The sequence below is a fragment of the Lissotriton vulgaris genome, chromosome 2_2 (assembly GCF_964263255.1).
Source record: "Lissotriton vulgaris chromosome 2_2, aLisVul1.2, whole genome shotgun sequence".
NCBI lineage: Eukaryota > Metazoa > Chordata > Amphibia > Caudata > Salamandridae > Lissotriton > Lissotriton vulgaris.
In genome coordinates this window covers 312959040-312976884 of record NC_141688.1, presented here as the reverse complement: position 1 = coordinate 312976884, position 17845 = coordinate 312959040, and the positions used below count along the sequence as shown (strand labels likewise).

At 51.7% G+C, this 17845-nt stretch overlaps 1 protein-coding gene across 2 annotated transcripts in view; it reads left to right on the top strand.

Moving 5' to 3' along the window:
- The window catches only part of LARGE2 (LARGE xylosyl- and glucuronyltransferase 2), a 196764-nt gene that overhangs the window by 46232 nt on the left and 132687 nt on the right, over nt 1-17845 (top strand). The window contains exon 1 of one of the 2 annotated variants that reach the window (XR_015309191.1): nt 16558-16770. The exons of the other annotated variant lie outside the window; for it this stretch is intronic. The gene's annotated coding sequence lies outside the window, so the exon portion shown is untranslated. Of the gene's footprint in view, nt 1-16557; nt 16771-17845 lie in introns of those variants that run through there. 2 annotated transcript variants of the gene reach the window in all.

The following is a 17845-nucleotide window of genomic DNA, read 5'->3' as shown; positions in this document are numbered from 1 at the left end:
AGAGCCTGTATAACAGTCTGTCTAGCCTCAACTGGGAGAAGATCCAGAATTTTACGTAACATCCTCAGGGTACCAAAACAGGCACCCGCCACTGTTGATATCTGTTCAGAGAATGAAAGGGAGTCATTAAACCACACTCTGAGATTCTTAACCTTGGTCTTGGGGGTCGGGTTGGTCCCAGCTCCTCCAGCCACCACAGGTGTGATATCTTCCCAACCAAATTCATACGGCTTTTTCTCTACATATGTATGATCCAAAACATTTACACACCTTCTGATTAAGTAGAACGCTCGTTTAATTTGTCCGCACACAGAATATGACGTCGGTGGAAGGTCACTAAGCGGGACTGATCTCTTCAACTCACTGTACTGAAGTTCGTCAAATGTGTCAGAGCAGTGGCGGCTGCCACATACAAAAAGTGGTGAGGCGGGTATGAAGAGTGCGGGGGGAGCCCGGCAGGGGGAGCGGAGGAGGAAGGGGCTATTATCATAATAAATACATATTTTAAAAAGTTAAACTTACCTGCTGCCGGCCACCTTCTTTGTCGCATCATGGTGCTGGGACTTCCTTGTCTCAGCAGACACTGTGAATACGTCTCCGACTACCTGTCCAAGCCTGCGACTTAAAAATAAAATGATAATGAAATATAGTTGTATTTTTTTGCTGCTGGCTCTGAGCCAGTGGGGCAATGCTCTTCCGCCATTGCGGTAGAGCCGCCTCTGTGTCAGTCAGAACTCATTTTCCACACAAGGTATTTTTCTACATCTTTAAAGCCACATTTTTCTTCTGTGGCAGCAAATCCTTATGGATACTTCACATGTTCAGCAGTAAAGCTCCAAGCTTTGTTCCAATTTTACTCATAGTGTTATCACCCGTAAGAATATATGCCTTGATAAGAACACTGGGAATCTCTGGGTCAGGTTTCTTGTACAGAAAATGAAGCTGGATTAAGTGTCTTTCCTCACCTGTTCCCTAACGTATCCATAAGTCTGACAATCCTTGACTTGTGAACATTGCAACAAATCTAAGTCGCACAATAATAGCATCTGTGTCATTTGACTGTACAATGAGTCAGTTGAAACCATTTTGAACAGCTCACTCATCAATGTGGCACAACACGAAGGTCAGCTTCCTCCAATTTGCAGTTAAGTACTTGAACAATATGGCCGGTACCTTTAAATATCTCTCTGCAGGCACCAACTCCTCATTGACAATCATTCCACTCGAAGTAATTGGAAATTCAGTTTTCTCTGAAACACCAGCAACGTTTTGATTTGTTAGCATCTCCAAGCTCACTTTGTTCAATGTTGAGGATCAGAATTTATCAAGTTGCACAGGTTTAAGTGTCCACTTTTTGATGCGGGCAAGCTCAGTTGTTCCACTTGTAGAAATGTGTCTGATTCACTCACATTCTTTGACAGGCCTCTCCGAAGTTTCGTATGTATAAAATGTTGACATAAAGTCCACAGCAACAGCCGTTTTCAATGAGGACACCTTTTGCGATTAAATTCTTTACGTGAAAGTTTTTTTTTTTTAGCTCTTGTACGAGTTTGTGCTTCAGTGGAAGATCATGAGACAAACTGTCCTTGATAAATTCACCCCTATCTTTTGCTACATCCATTTATCCATCTGCTTGCGGAAGTTGTTTTTTATAACCTGTTTGTAGTGGCTGGTTGGACTCGCCTCCGAGAACAACATTCTACTAGGAGACCTCAACTTCCACCTGGAAAAGAAAAACGACAGCAACACCACCACCCTTCTCGACAACCTGGCTAATCTCGGCCTCAAACAACTTGTTGACACACCCACCCATGTAGCCGGACATACGCTCGACCCAATCTTCACCTCCAGCAAACACATCTCCTTCGATTACACCACAGCTCTACACTGGACGGACCACTGTTTTGTTCACTTCAGCTACAAAACCACCTCGACCCACAACCCCCACAACCTATTCCCCGAAGAAAATGGAACAAAATCACCACCGACCAACTCCTCACATCGCTCAACCAGAACCCACCCGCCCTCTCATCGGACCCAAACCAAGCTGCCATCAAATTCAAACAATGGATCCCTCACAGCGCTGACTAATTAGCACCCTTGAAAAACCATCACACCAAACAAGACAGCAAAAAGGCCCCCTGGTTCAACGATGACCTCAAGAAATCCAAGAAGCTATGCCGTACTCTCGAGAAAACATGGAGAAAAAACCCAACCACCGACAACATGACCACCTTCAAGGCAGCCACCCGCAAACACCACCAGCTGATTCGATCCACCAAGAAATCAGCATTCAAGAATCGACTCGACAACAAAGCCCATAACAGCAAGGAGCTATTCAACATCGTCAAGGAATTCACCAACCCCACCACAGCCTCAAACGACATCACTCCCTCCCAAGACCTCTGCGACTCGTTATCCTCCTTCTTCTACAACAAAATTCCCGACATACATAACAGCTTCGAAAACAGTTCCAACGAACAATCCTCTCCACCGCCCTCAGAACCTAAACTGCCCTCCAACTACCTCAACGCCTGGAACCCAATCACCACTGAAGACACCATCCGCCTAATGAATTCCATCCACTCTGGCTCGCCAACAGGACCCATGTCCCCACCACATCTACAACAAAGCAGACTCTATCATCGCACCCCATCTCCGTGATGTCATCAACTGCTCCTTCAACTCTTCTACCTTCCCAGAAAGTTGGAAACATGCTGAAGTCAGCGCCCTCCTGAAGAAACCCACAGCAGACCCCGCTGAACCTAAAAACTACCGCCCCATATTCCTCTTCCCATTCCCGGCCAAAGTCATTGAGAAAGCCGTCAATAGCCAACTCTCCACCTTCCTGGAATCCAACAACTCCATCGATCCATCACAATCCGGCTTTCGAGCCAAACACAGCACCGAAACCGCCCTCATCGCAGCAACAGACGACATCCGAACACTACTGGATAACGGAGAAACAGTGGCCCTCATTCTACTCGACCTCTCCGCCGCCTTCGACACAGTCTGTCACAGCACCCTCATACAACGCCTCAGCAACATCGGCATAAAAGGTAAAGCCTTGGACTGGATCATCTCGTTCCTTGCCGGAAGAACCCAGAGAGTCCGCCTCCCGCCTTTCAAATCAGAGGCCACCGAAGTCATCTGCGGTGTACCACAAGGATCATCACTTAGTCCCACCCTCTTCAACGTTTACATGAGTCCACTCGCTTCCATCGCGCGCCAACACAACCTCAACATCATCTCCTACGCTGACGACACCCAGCTGATCCTTTCCCTCACCAAAGACCCCAACACCGCCAAAAACAATCTTCACGAAGGCATGAAAGAAGTAGCCATATGGAGGAAAAACAGCCGCCTAAAACATAATTCAGACAAAACGGAAGTGCTCATCCTAGGATCATCCCCCTCTGCCTGGGACGACTCATGGTGGCCTTCGGATCTGGGCTCCGCTCCCATACCCACAGACCACGCACGTAACCTAGGCTTCATCCTAGACTCCTCCCTCTCGATGACCAGACAAGTCAACGCCGTCTCATCCTCCTGCTTCGACGTACTCCGTATGCTCAAAAAAATCTTCCATTGGATCCCCTCAGAGACCAGAAAGACTGTCACCCACGCACTGGTTACGAGTCGACTAGACTACGGAAACACCCTCTACGCCGGAATTACAGCCAAACTACAGGAAAAACTGCAACGCATCCAAAACGCATCGGCGAGACTCATTTTAGACATCTCCCGCCAAGATCACATTACCGGCCACCTGAAAGACCTCCACTGGCTTCCCGTCAACAAGAGAATAACATTCCGTCTCCTCACCCACGCACACAAGGCCCTCTACAAACTAGGACCCGAATGCCTCAACACTAGACTATCCTTCTATACACCCACCCGCCAACTAAGATCCTCCAATCAAGGCCTCGCCAAAGTCCCGCATATCCAAAGGTCCACCATGGGAGGTAGATCCTTTTCCTACTTAGCGTCCAAGACCTGGAACTCACTCCCCACTCACTTCCGCCTCACTCAGAACCACATCTCCTTCAGGAAAGAACTTAAAACCTGGCTATTCGATAAATAATGAACCCCCTCCCCAAGCGCCTTGAGACCCTCTGGGTGAGTAGTGCGCTATACAAATTCTTGCACTTGAACTCTTACTGCGGCAGTGAATGTGTGGATTATGTCAAACAGCCTTTCCTCTTTCAATACAAATCTCTCCTGCTTCAGTTCTGCATAAAAGTTTGATCCATGTTCTACGACATCTAGAGGACATGTCATTCTATCTTTATCCACACATTCTTTGGTCATAAAGTTGTGTACTCGCACAGGCTGTCTTTTTAAAGACGTTTTCTTGCTGCTGCATGAAATGAAGATGGCTGTCAACATGTTTATTAAAACGCCCCCCTCTATTTCCCACAAGTTTGTGGTGAGGAACAGTTTCACGATGGTCCATTCATTTTTTAGGTCTCGCCTAGACGAAAACAAAAGCGAAGCTTTTGCTGTCTAGTGCGAGACAACTTGTGTTGTCACTTTTGGGGGACTGTGGACAGCAGACTGCCACGCGCTTTTTCTGGCAGAGATTTGACCTCGTGGGCGCGCACGCCCAGCCGGCACCGTGCACGTCCCCTGCCACAGATTCCCTGAACACACACATGCACACGCAGGCAGGAAGGCGCACACACACGCGCGCACCCCCACCTACTTCCCCCCACTCACCGGCACCCCCCGCCGCACACACACAGGAGCGCACCTACACACACGCACACATACAGAGACCCCCCGCCACCCGCACACAGAGACCACACACACACCAGCGCACCTAAACACACGCACGCACACATACAGAGACCCCCTACCCCCGCCGCCACCGCACAAATACACACACACACAAGCGCACCCCCCTCCCTCCTACAACTAAGCCCCACTTACCGCCATTCGGGACATCTGTAGCCGGGGCTCTCCCTCGGGCATGGGAGCCCCGCTCTCAGGCACTCCGTGGGCGCGTGCGCGGGACTTCCGAAGACGGAAGTCCCGCCCAAAGGAACTGGCTCAAACGCGCATGCGAAGTGACCAGACGCTACTGTCACAGAGTAATATTTATTTTACGGCGAAGAAACATGCACGGTTTTAAAGTGCTCTAATGATGCCATCGGGTGTGCGGACTCAGAGTAAATGTGCGCAGTGAACGGTGGAAGCGAGACCAGGTCCGAGTCCCGGCAAATCTCTGTGCCCAATGAATAAGCCTGGCTTGGTTTCAGCTCGAGGCGCCAAAGAGCTCGGGCTGAGCAAGAGCCGACCAGACTAGAGCTTTTCAGTGGCTGTACACTCTGTTCACGTGGGGTCTCCGAGCGGCTGTATTATTAGAGGTAATGTTACTTCCAGATTTGAGCATATAATCCTTTGAGCAGCAAGGTTTCGAGGGGCGAGGTGGTGTTGGGGAATAAACTGTGAACTCTTTCGCTACCTGGTTTCAAAAGAGAACGTGTCATTTCCATGCTGGACAGCGCATGTTGAAGCAACAGATGCTTTGCCCCGCTCTAAATAAGAAATGTGCATTCTCTGGTGCTCTGCTATTGGCCATGGCCTGTCTGCGGCGCACAGGGGCGGCTGGTGCACATGGGCCGGCGTAGTGGAGAATGGACATCAAAGTCCTCGTCGGAACACGGGTAAGTGAAGGCGAGTAACCACCCACACAACCTCTTAATTATAGGGGCTATGCTCTGTTTAAGTGTTGTTTTACAGTTGTATCAATGCTACGAGTGAAAATCCGATAATGTATTACTTTACTGAGGCCCCGAATTTGACTCTGTAGTGGTGGGGGTGCTTTAGAGGCCTTGGCGCTTGTTACTGTATGTAGTTAGTATGTTACATACACATGCGGCGCAGTGCAGGTCAGACTCATACGTGCAGACAGGGGCAGGGCAGGGGCCATGGCCCAGGCACAAGCGGAAAGGAAGGAAACGCATTCCGTGGCTTCCGGTGCTGCCCTCAAGCCATAGCCCAGTGGCGTAACGAAAGTTCATGGGCCCCCCTTGCAAGGCCCCCAGCAGCTCAGCCCCCCCCCTCCCCCCCGCTCTGCGGGGGCCTGCCATAGCCATCTTGTTCTCCTGCAGGATTTTATTCACAAACCGCACACAATAGGCCAGCGCCCCGCGGCACACAGCATGCTTCAAAGCCCCCCCAGGACTCGGACACGTCTCTATTAACCAGTCTGCCAGCCGGCATGCTCAATCCCTAGCTGGGCTACGACACACACCCTGGCTTGTCGTTGGGACTCAACGTACTGGCTTACGATGTGCACAAGAATTCGAATTTGTTTTACAGAGTAAGATAAACATACTCTTATATAGGAAAGTGAAAGTCATTCAGCAGGCCAGGCCTGCATCTGATGCCGAGTGTTGCTAGGGTTTATCGTCCGAAGTCCTGATTTCAAGTTAATTCTACAGGATTTTCCAAGGGCTAAACAGTCTGATCTCGGACCCCAGACTAAAACATCTGTACCCGAACTTCCGGAGACAGTTTAAAATGAAAAACAACACTTAAACTGTTTAATTTTGTCACTGCTTCGATAATTTAGTTTACTGACGCCTGGGGGCCCGGCCAGCAGGGTGACTTTGATAATGATTCCTTGTTTTGTAATGTAGGTGCTTTAAGTATGCCCAGGAATATGTCCTGCGCTATCAGTACTAATAAAATGGAGGTGCACTTCACTGACATTGTGAGAGAAGAGGTGATGGGGCTTCGTGATATGAGGCAGTTTGACAGGTACAGTTAAGAAGCTATCCTAGCACATCTATCTTGCAGTCGGCTCGTTCCAAGAAGCCTGGTATACTTTTGATCAACAGCACTAACATTTCTTAATAAGACCGCAGTACTTTTAATGGTACAGTGCCATTTCTCATCATTTGGCAGATTTAGGCCATTATATTTTAAAGTGATTCCCTAGCAAATAAGTAACCATGACGATTAGTCATCAATTGAAATGATTTTAAAGATTGAGTGGGATTAAGTCCCTCCTCGTGTAAAACCAGAGGGACAATGACACCAAAGGATGAAAGGCAGAGGCTGCCCAGCAGAGATGTGAACCTATAATCTGCAGAGAAAAACACACACACACACACACACAAATACATAAATAAATACACACACACACACACACATACAAACACACCCACACACACAAACAAACCCAAACACATAAACAGGCACGCACAGATACATACACACGCACGCACACAAAGTCACTGAAAAAAAGGACCACTTAACACTAGGTATCAATTACATTAAACAATGTTCCATGTGTAGCGCTTAACATAAAAGCCCTTTAACTGACACCTATTACATTTTTTAGGAGCAGAAAAGAATGTTCTTTATCCTCTAACAGGCAACGAAAGAATAGTCCCTGACAACTATCAAACACTGCCTGAACATTCTAGCCATCCTAGCTGCAGAATCGGCTCTTCCCTGTATACCCGACCATATTGTATAATGCTATTAAAACAGACTTTTTAGGTCGATCCTGAGCAGCGCATGTGCTGATCTTCGAAGCACGCTGTATTCAGGTATGGACTTGTTAAGATAAGCTTGCAGTTTTGTCCTATCGCTGAAGGTTGGTAGGTTGGGGAAGTAGTGTCTGGGGCGTCCTTTAAACAAGCATTTGCAATGCAATAGGTCTCACTTTTGCGAGAGTTTACGCTATTAGCATTTAAATGACAATGCCTTTTATTTATGTTTTAAAAACAAAAACATAAATAAAAGGCATTGCCATTTACAATGCCAATAGCTCTAACTTTAATAATGCGAGACCTATTGCATTGCAAAATGCTTGTTTGAATTTGTCATCTCTCTTAAAAGATTGGAAAGAGAGAGGACTTAATAGTAAACTCGCTGCCATTGAGCAACATAGTCACTTTTGGGTGTCTGACCGGTAGAGGTTTCCTGCGATCCCTGCATTGTCCGTTTCAGTTTGATATCTGGAGCCGCAGCATTGAACCCTCCGTGTCTGTCGCCACAGCCTGTCTTTGGATGAGTTTTCTGCAGAGATGATTTCCCCTCTAGCGTCTTCACTCTTTACACATGAGGTAGCAAGCCCTATCTATCTGTCACAATCCAGTGACTGTGCCCCTGCAGTGCAGTTGTGTAGTGCAGTGCTGGACCTGTGCTGTTGTGCGGCGGTGCTCCTTTGTAGTTTTATACCTCGGCTGTGTAGTGCCTACATTTGCCACTCAGTTCGGTGTAGCGCTATGGTGTGCGTGGCTGCCAGTGTTGTGCAGTTTCCAGTGGCACAGACCGAGGGTTGTACAGTGAGTTGTGCGCTGTGAAGAGTGTGACGTGCACACCTTTGCTCCACAGTGCTGTACAGATCAGCCACCTGCCAGTGCAGCGAAGTGCTCCAGTGGGTTAACCGTAAAGTGCAGCAGCCTTGGGGTGCAGTTCATGGGACGTCTTGCCTGTGAAGAGCGGTGAGTCTGTTGTGGTGTTGTTGTGAGGCCTTGTAATGAGTCGGGTGTTTACGGCACAACTCTGCCAAGACTTTTAGAGCTCGGTAACTTTGTTGTGCCTCCATTTTACCGCCTTTGGTGTGTCTTTTCTGTGCATTCTCGTGCTCTAACTGTGCAGCATGAACTTAACCCCGCATTGCTCTCTGCGCACCCTCGCGCTGTGCCCGGTCAGCACGCGCTCAAACCCGCATTGCTCTGTGCATCCTCGTGCTGCGCCCGTGCAGCACGCGCTCAAACCCACACTGCTCTCTGTACATCCTCGTGCTGCGCCCGTGCAGCACGCGCTCAAACCCGCATTGCTCTGTACATCCTTGTGCTGCGCCCGTGCAGCACGCGCTCAAACCCGCATTGCTCTGTACATCCTCGTGCTGCGCCCGTGCAGCACGCGATCAAACCCACATTGCTTTCTGTACATCCTCGTGCTGCGCCCGTGCAGCACGCGCTCAAACCCACACTGCTCTCTGTGCATCCTCGTGCTGTGCCCGTGCAGCACGTGCTTACACCACATTCTCACACGAACCCCTGAGCCATGGCCACCGCTGACACAAGTCAGGCCTGGGTCTCCCCGTTCTCACACCGCCCTTCAGTGACCCGTGCAGTGAGTGCAGTGCCGGGTCACTGCACCTGCCCGGCCCCCTCTCCCTCAACGGACGCGTTAGCTTTTAGCGCCTATGTAGAGGAGGCGGATGAGGGGGTTGAGAGGCGCTAGAGGATTATCAAGGGCAGCATGTACCTCCTCCCTTAGGAGAGTACTAACAGGAGCAGCATGTGCCTCCTTCCCTACTACCAGGGGCAGCATGTACCTCCTTCCCTACTACCAGGAGCAGCATGTACCTCCTTCCCTACTACCAGGAGCAGCATGTACCTCCTCCCTTGGTGGAGTACCAACAGAAGCCGCATGTACCTCCGCCTTAGGAGAGTACTAACAGGAGCAGCATGTACCTCCTTCCCTACTACCAGGGGCAGCATGTACCTCCTCCCTTAGCGTAGTACCAACAGGAGCAGCATGTACCTCCTCCCTTAGGGGAGTACTAACAGGAGCAGTATGTACCTCCTCCCTTAGGGGAGTACTACCAGGAGCAGCATGTACCTCCTTCCCTACTACCAGGGGCAGCATGTACCTCCTCCCTTAGGGTAGTACCAACAGGAGCAGCATGTACCTCCTCCCTTAGGGGAGTACGAACAGGAGCAGCATGTACCTCCTCCCTTAGGGGAGTACTACCAGGAGCAGCATGTACCTCCTTCCCTACTACCAGGGGCAGCATGTACCTCCTTCCCTACTACCAGGAGCAGCATGTACCTCCTCCCTTAGGAGAGAACTACCAGGGGCAGCATGTACCTCCTTCCCTACTACCAGGGGCAGCATGTACCTCCTCCCTTAGGGTAGTACCAACAGGAGCAGCATGTACCTCCTCCCTTAGGGGAGTACTACCAGGGCCAGCATGTACCTCCTTCCCTACTACCAGGAGCAGCATGTACCTCCTCCCTTGGTGGAGTACCAACAGAAGCCGCATGTACCTCCGCCTTAGGAGAGTACTACCAGGGGCAGCATGTACCTCCTCCCTTAGGAGAGTGCTAAGGGAGAGTACTACCAGGAGCAGCATGTACCTCCTCCCTTAGGAGAGTACTAACAGAAGCAGCATGTACCTCCTCCTTAGGAGAGTACTAACAGGAACCGCATGTACCTCCTCCCTTAGGAGAGTACTAACAGGAGCAGCATGTACCTCCTCCCTTAGGAGAGAACTACCAGGGGCAGCATGTACCTCCTTCCCTACTACCAGGGGCAGCATGTACCTCCTTCCCTACTACCAGGAGCAGCATGTGCCTCCTCCTTAGGAGAGTACTACCAGGGGCAGCATGTACCTCCTCCCTTAGGAGAGTGCTAAGGGAGAGTACTACCAGGAGCAGCATGTACCTCCTCCCTTAGGAGAGTACTAACAGAAGCAGCATGTACCTCCTCCTTAGGAGAGTACTAACAGGAACCGCATGTACCTCCTCCCTTAGGAGAGTACTAACAGGAGCAGCATGTACCTCCTCCCTTAGGAGAGAACTACCAGGGGCAGCATGTACCTCCTTCCCTACTACCAGGGGCAGCATGTACCTCCTCCCTTAGGGTAGTACCAACAGGAGCAGCATGTACCTCCTCCCTTAGGGGAGTACCAACAGGAGCAGCATGTACCTCCTCCCTTAGGGGAGTACTAACAGGAGCAGTATGTACCTCCTCCCTTAGGGGAGTACTACCAGGAGCAGCATGTACCTCCTTCCCTACTACCAGGGGCAGCATGTACCTCCTCCCTTAGGGTAGTACCAACAGGAGCAGCATGTACCTCCTCCCTTAGGGGAGTACCAACAGGAGCAGCATGTACCTCCTCCCTTAGGGGAGTACTAACAGGAGCAGTATGTACCTCCTCCCTTAGGGGAGTACTACCAGGAGCAGCATGTACCTCCTTCCCTACTACCAGGGGCAGCATGTACCTCCTTCCCTACTACCAGGAGCAGCATGTACCTCCTCCCTTAGGAGAGAACTACCAGGGGCAGCATGTACCTCCTTCCCTACTACCAGGGGCAGCATGTACCTCCTCCCTTAGGGTAGTACCAACAGGAGCAGCATGTACCTCCTCCCTTAGGGGAGTACCAACAGGAGCAGCATGTACCTCCTCCCTTAGGGGAGTACTAACAGGAGCAGTATGTACCTCCTCCCTTAGGGGAGTACTACCAGGAGCAGCATGTACCTCCTTCCCTACTACCAGGGGCAGCATGTACCTCCTTCCCTACTACCAGGAGCAGCATGTACCTCCTCCCTTAGGAGAGTACTACCAGGAGCAGCATGTACCTCCTTCCCTACTAACAGCAGCATGTACCTCCTCCCTTAGGGGAGTACCAACAGGAGCAGCATGTACCGCCTCCCTTAGGAGAGTGCTAAGGGAGAGTACTACCAGGAGCAGCTTGTACCTCCTCCCTTAGGAGAGTACTACCAGGAGCCGCATGTACCTTCTCCTTAGGTGAGTACTACCAGGAGCAGCATGTACCTCCTCCCTAAGGAGAGTACTAACAGGAGCAGCATGTACCTCCTCCCTTGGGAGAGTACTACCAGGAGCAGCATGTACCTCCTCCTTAGGAGAGTACTAACAGGAGCAGCATGTACCTCCTCCCTTAGGAGAGTACTAACAGGAGCAGCATGTACCTCCTCCTTAGGAGAGTACTAACAGGAACAGCATGTACCTCCTCGTTAGGGGAGTACTACTCCTTAGGAGAGTACTAACAGGAGCCGCATGTCCCTCCTCCCTTAGGAGAGTACTAACAGGAGCAGCATGTACCTCCTCCTTAGGAGAGTACTAACAGGAGCAGCATGTACCTCCTCCCTTAGGAGAGTACTACCAGGGGCAGCATGTACCTCCTCCCTTAGGAGAGTACTACCAGGGGCAGCATGTACCTCCTCCCTTAGGAGAGTGCTAAGGGAGAGTACTACCAGGAGCAGCATGTACCTCCTCCCTTAGGAGAGTACTACCAGGGGCAGCATGTACCTACTCCCTTAGGAGAGTACTACCAGGGGCAGCATGTACCTCCTCCTTAGGAGAGTACTACCAGGGGCAGCATGTACCTTCTCCTTAGGAGAGTACTAACAGGAGCAGCATGTACCTCCTCCTTAGGAGAGTACTACGAGGAGCAGCATGTACCTCTCCCTTAGGAGAGTACTACGAGGAGCAGCATGTACCTCCTCCTTAGGAGAGTACTACCAGGGGCAGCATGTACTTCCTTCCCTACTACCAGGGGCAGCATGTACCTCCTCCCCTACTACCAGGAGCAGCATGTACCTCCTCCCTTAGGAGAGTACTACCAGGAGCAGCATGTACCTCCTCCCTTAGGAGAGTACTACCAGGAGCAGCATGTACCTCCTCCCTTAGGAGAGTACTACCAGGAGCAGCATGTACCTCCTCCCTTAGGAGAGTACTACCAGGGGCAGCATGTACCTCCTCCCTTAGGGGAGTACTACCAGGAGCAGCATGTGCCTCCTTCCCTACTACCAGGGGCAGCATGTACCTCCTTCCCTACTACCAGGAGCAGCATGTACCTCCTCCCTTGGTGGAGTACCAACAGAAGCCGCATGTACCTCCGCCTTAGGGGAGTACTAACAGGAGCAGCATGTACCTCCTCCCTTAGGAGAGAACTACCAGGGGCAGCATGTACCTCCTTCCCTACTAGCAGGGGCAGCATGTACCTCCTCATTTAGGGGAGTACCAACAGGAGCAGCATGTACCTCCTCCCTTAGGGGAGTACCAACAGGAGCAGCATGTACCTCCTCCCTTAGGGGAGTACTAACAGGAGCAGTATGTACCTCCTCCCTTAGGGGAGTACTACCAGGAGCAGCATGTACCTCCTTCCCTACTACCAGGGGCAGCATGTACCTCCTTCCCTACTACCAGGGGCAGCATGTACCTCCTCCCTTAGGAGAGTACTACCAGGAGCAGCATGTACTTCCTTCCCTACTAACAGCAGCATGTACCTCCTCCCTTAGGGGAGTACCAACAGGAGCAGCATGTACCGCCTCCCTTAGGAGAGTACTACCAGGAGCAGCATGTACCTCCTCCCTTAGGAGAGTACTACCAGGAGCCGCATGTACCTTCTCCTTAGGTGAGTACTACCAAGAGCAGCATGTACCTCCTCCCTAAGGAGAGTACTAACAGGAGCAGCATGTACCTCCTCCCTTGGGAGAGTACTACCAGGAGCAGCATGTACCTCCTCCTTAGGAGAGTACTAACAGGAGCAGCATGTACCTCCTCCCTTAGGAGAGTACTAACAGGAACAGCATGTACCTCCTCGTTAGGGGAGTACTACTCCTTAGGAGAGTACTAACAGGAGCTGCAAGTCCCTCCTCCCTTAGGAGAGTACTAACAGGAGCAGCATGTACCTCCTCCTTAGGAGAGTACTAACAGGAGCAGCATGTACCTCCTCCCTTAGGAGAGTACTACCAGGAGCAGTACTACCAGGAGCAGCATGTACCTCCTCCCTTAGGAGAGTACTACCAGGAGCAGCATGTACCTCCTCCCTTAGGAGAGTACTACCAGGGGAAGGAGAGTACTACCAGGGGCAGCATGTACCTCCTCCCTTAGGAGAGTACTACCAGGGGCAGCATGTACCTCCTCCCTTAGGAGAGTGCTAAGGGAGAGTACTACCAGGAGCAGCTTGTACCTCCTCCCTTAGGAGAGTACTACCAAGAGCAGCATGTACCTCCTCCCTAAGGAGAGTACTACCAGGAGCAGCATGTACCTCCTCCCTTGGGAGAGTACTACCAGGAGCAGCATGTACCTCCTCCTTAGGAGAGTACTAACAGGAGCAGCATGTACCTCCTCCCTTAGGAGAGTACTAACAGGAACAGCATGTACCTCCTCGTTAGGGGAGTACTACTCCTTAGGAGAGTACTAACAGGAGCTGCAAGTCCCTCCTCCCTTAGGAGAGTACTAACAGGAGCAGCATGTACCTCCTCCTTAGGAGAGTACTAACAGGAGCAGCATGTACCTCCTCCCTTAGGAGAGTACTACCAGGAGCAGTACTAACAGGAGCAGCATGTACCTCCTCCCTTAGGAGAGTACTACCAGGAGCAGCATATACCTCCTCCCTTAGGAGAGTACTACCAGGAGCAGCATGTACCTCCTCCCTTAGGAGAGTACTACCAGGGGAAGGAGAGTACTACCAGGGGCAGCATGTACCTCCTCCCTTAGGAGAGTACTACCAGGGGCAGCATGTACCTCCTCCCTTAGGAGAGTACTACCAGGAGCAGCTTGTACCTCCTCCCTTAGGTGAGTACTAACAGGAGCAGTATGTACCTCCTCCCTTAGGGGAGTACTACCAGGAGCAGCATGTACCTCCTTCCCTACTACCAGGGGCAGCATGTACCTCCTTCCCTACTACCAGGGGCAGCATGTACCTCCTCCCTTAGGAGAGTACTACCAGGAGCAGCATGTACTTCCTTCCCTACTAACAGCAGCATGTACCTCCTCCCTTAGGGGAGTACCAACAGGAGCAGCATGTACCGCCTCCCTTAGGAGAGTACTACCAGGAGCAGCATGTACCTCCTCCCTTAGGAGAGTACTACCAGGAGCCGCATGTACCTTCTCCTTAGGTGAGTACTACCAAGAGCAGCATGTACCTCCTCCCTAAGGAGAGTACTAACAGGAGCAGCATGTACCTCCTCCCTTGGGAGAGTACTACCAGGAGCAGCATGTACCTCCTCCTTAGGAGAGTACTAACAGGAGCAGCATGTACCTCCTCCCTTAGGAGAGTACTAACAGGAACAGCATGTACCTCCTCGTTAGGGGAGTACTACTCCTTAGGAGAGTACTAACAGGAGCTGCAAGTCCCTCCTCCCTTAGGAGAGTACTAACAGGAGCAGCATGTACCTCCTCCTTAGGAGAGTACTAACAGGAGCAGCATGTACCTCCTCCCTTAGGAGAGTACTACCAGGAGCAGTACTACCAGGGGCAGCATGTACCTCCTCCCTTAGGAGAGTGCTAAGGGAGAGTACTACCAGGAGCAGCTTGTACCTCCTCCCTTAGGAGAGTACTACCAGGGGCAGCATGTACCTACTCCCTTAGGAGAGTACTACCAGGGGCAGCATGTACCTCCTTGTTAGGAGAGTACTAACAGGAGCAGCATGTACCTCTCCCTTAGGGGAGTACTACCAGGAGCAGCATGTACCTCTCCCTTAGGGGAGTACTACCAGGAGCAGCATGTTACTAACAAGAGCAGCAGGTACCTCCTCCCTTAGGAGGTTCTCCTACTGCCTTCTCTACTCACCCCTCCCTCTGTCCGTGCCTTCTCTCTACCTCCCCTGCCTGCACGCCCGTTGTCCATGCCTTCTCGCCCCCGATGCCCCCCCCCCCCCTCCCCACCCCCCGTTGTCCGTGATGACTATCGTTTGCAATGCAATAGGTCTGGCGTAAATGCGAGTCCTATTGCATTGCACATCCATTTACTTGTGTTTGGTACCCTCTTGCAACTTGCACTCACCACTTTGCCCCTGTAACACACGGTTTGCTTCCTCACATGTTTTATACCTCTGATACTTGCACAAGTGCCACCTTTGCCTACGTAATCGTTTGTTCTTGTGCATGAGTGTCTAACATATATTGCAGTATTATACCGCAAATTATACTCTTATTTTCTCTTGTAGCCTGCACACTTGTCACTTTTTCCTCCTGTGCACTTTTTACTACCTCATGTATTTTTGTTTACTCACAATTATCACTTTACCGTAGGTAACGTCTGCTTTTGTAATCTGTTGCTCGTGTAATGTTCTCCGTTTGTATCATTTCTGTTCCTATTGTGAAGCGCTCTGACGCCTCCGGGTAAAGTCCGCGCTATATAAAAACGCATAAATAAAATAGTAATAAATAAAATAATGCTTGTTTTTACCTGTGACCCCTCTAAAGGTGGTTTCTAGACACAGCACTGCGTGGCATGGCCTGCACCATTCCTGCGGGCCTCTGCCAGGGCGAGCTGCAGAGCCTCGGGGGTCCCGGATGCCAGTCCCTGGTGCCCTGCGCTCCAGACACTGCCCGCTGTACCACAGCACATGCCCTCCATGCTCCTCCGGTGGGTGGGTGGGGCAGTCCCACATCCACACGCCACCCACGTGCACGCCACGCCACCCTGCTGCTGCCCCGGAGTCACACATTCCGCCCCATGCACGAACAGGGGCACGTGGAGTCCTGTCTGGCTCCTGGCGCACAGTGTGCTCCTGGGCATGCGTTTCTTGCTCGCCCCTCCCAAGTGTCTATCAGAGTCTGTGTTCTCGGGCGTCACCTACACATTCGCACCCCTCCCTCCCCCGCACACCGTCTCACGCGGCCCCCAAAACTTCTCCACCCGGGTCTGGCCCGGAACATCTGTCTCAAACCTGCCTCTTCCGTCCTCCCAGGATTCGCGGTCAGGCCCCCTCCCTCTCTCCCCCCAGACTCCCTCCTCCTCCCTACCTGAGCCCCTCTCTTCCTCTCTTCCCCTCCTCCCGCCCAGGTCTCTCCTCCCCCTCCATGTGTGCGTGTCACCTGTAGGCAGAGCCCGCCCCGGGCAGGAGGGCGAGAGAGGGAGAGGGCGAGGAATAGACACCGGGAGGAGGGAGGGAGAGGGCTGGAGCTGCACCAGGGCAAGGTGGAAGCACAGAAGGGGAGGGACGGACGAGAGAGGGACAGACGGCGAGAGGTAGCCCTGGCCAGAGACCTCCCATATGCCGAGGCCTTGAGTCCGGCAAAACTTTGGAAACATTCAGGTGAGTTTGAACCCCTCCCCCTCCGCTCTGACCCCTCCCACCTGCCCACCGTCCTTCCCGAGGCCTGGTGCCTCCACCATGGCTGTCTCTGGCATCTGCCCCTGCGGGCTGGCCGCCTCTTGCATATACCCCCCCCCCCCACTCTGGCTGTCTCTGGCATCTGCCCCTGCGGGCTGGCCGCCTCTTGCATATACCCCTCTCCCCCCCCCCCCCCCACACTCTGGCTATCTCTGGCGTCTGCCCCTGCGAGCTGGCTGCTTCTTGCAAAGCTGTCCGTCTCTTGCAAATACCCCTCACTCTGGCCGTCTCTTGCAAATACCCCTCACTCTGGCCGTCTCTTGCAAATACCCCTCACTCTGGCCGTCTCTTGCATATACCCCTCACTCTGGCTGTCTCTTGTGTACCTTCACACTGTCTCTCGCGTACCTTTTCGCTGCTTGTCTCTCTTTTTTGCCTCCCTCCATTCACACTGGTTCTCACTCGCTTGCAAGCGGTCTCTCGCGTGTCCTCTCACTGTCTGTACTCTGCTCTGTCGGTCTCTTGCTTGTCTCTCTCTACCTGTCTCTCCCTTGCCCTGGGCGCCTGTCACTTTCTCTCTATTTAAAAAGTATGATTCATGGAGGGGGGAAGCGGGTAATCTGCGTTTGGATGAGATTCTTGGCTGTAACTGGTGCCGGGCGATTTTTACTGTCTGTGGATGAATTGTGGTTTCATAGGTTCGGCCGATGTTAGTGATTACTTTAACATGTTTGTACATGGGTTTTATTTGCTTTGTTTGAGGACTAAGGACTAAATAAACATATGTTTGACTGACAAAGTTATTCTCTTACTATCTGCACCCTCTCTCACTAGCTGTCCCTTACACACCCTCACTCTGACTGTCGCTTATGTATCTTCAGGCTGTGTCTCGCTTACCTTCTCACTGAGTGTCTCTTCTATCTGCCTTTCCCTTGTTGCACCCTCACACTGGACCGCTATCCCTTGACCTCTCGCTGCCTGTAGCTCAACCTCTCGCTGCCTGTAGCTCGACCTCTCGCTGCCTGTAGCTCGACCTCTCGTTGCCTGTAGCTCGACC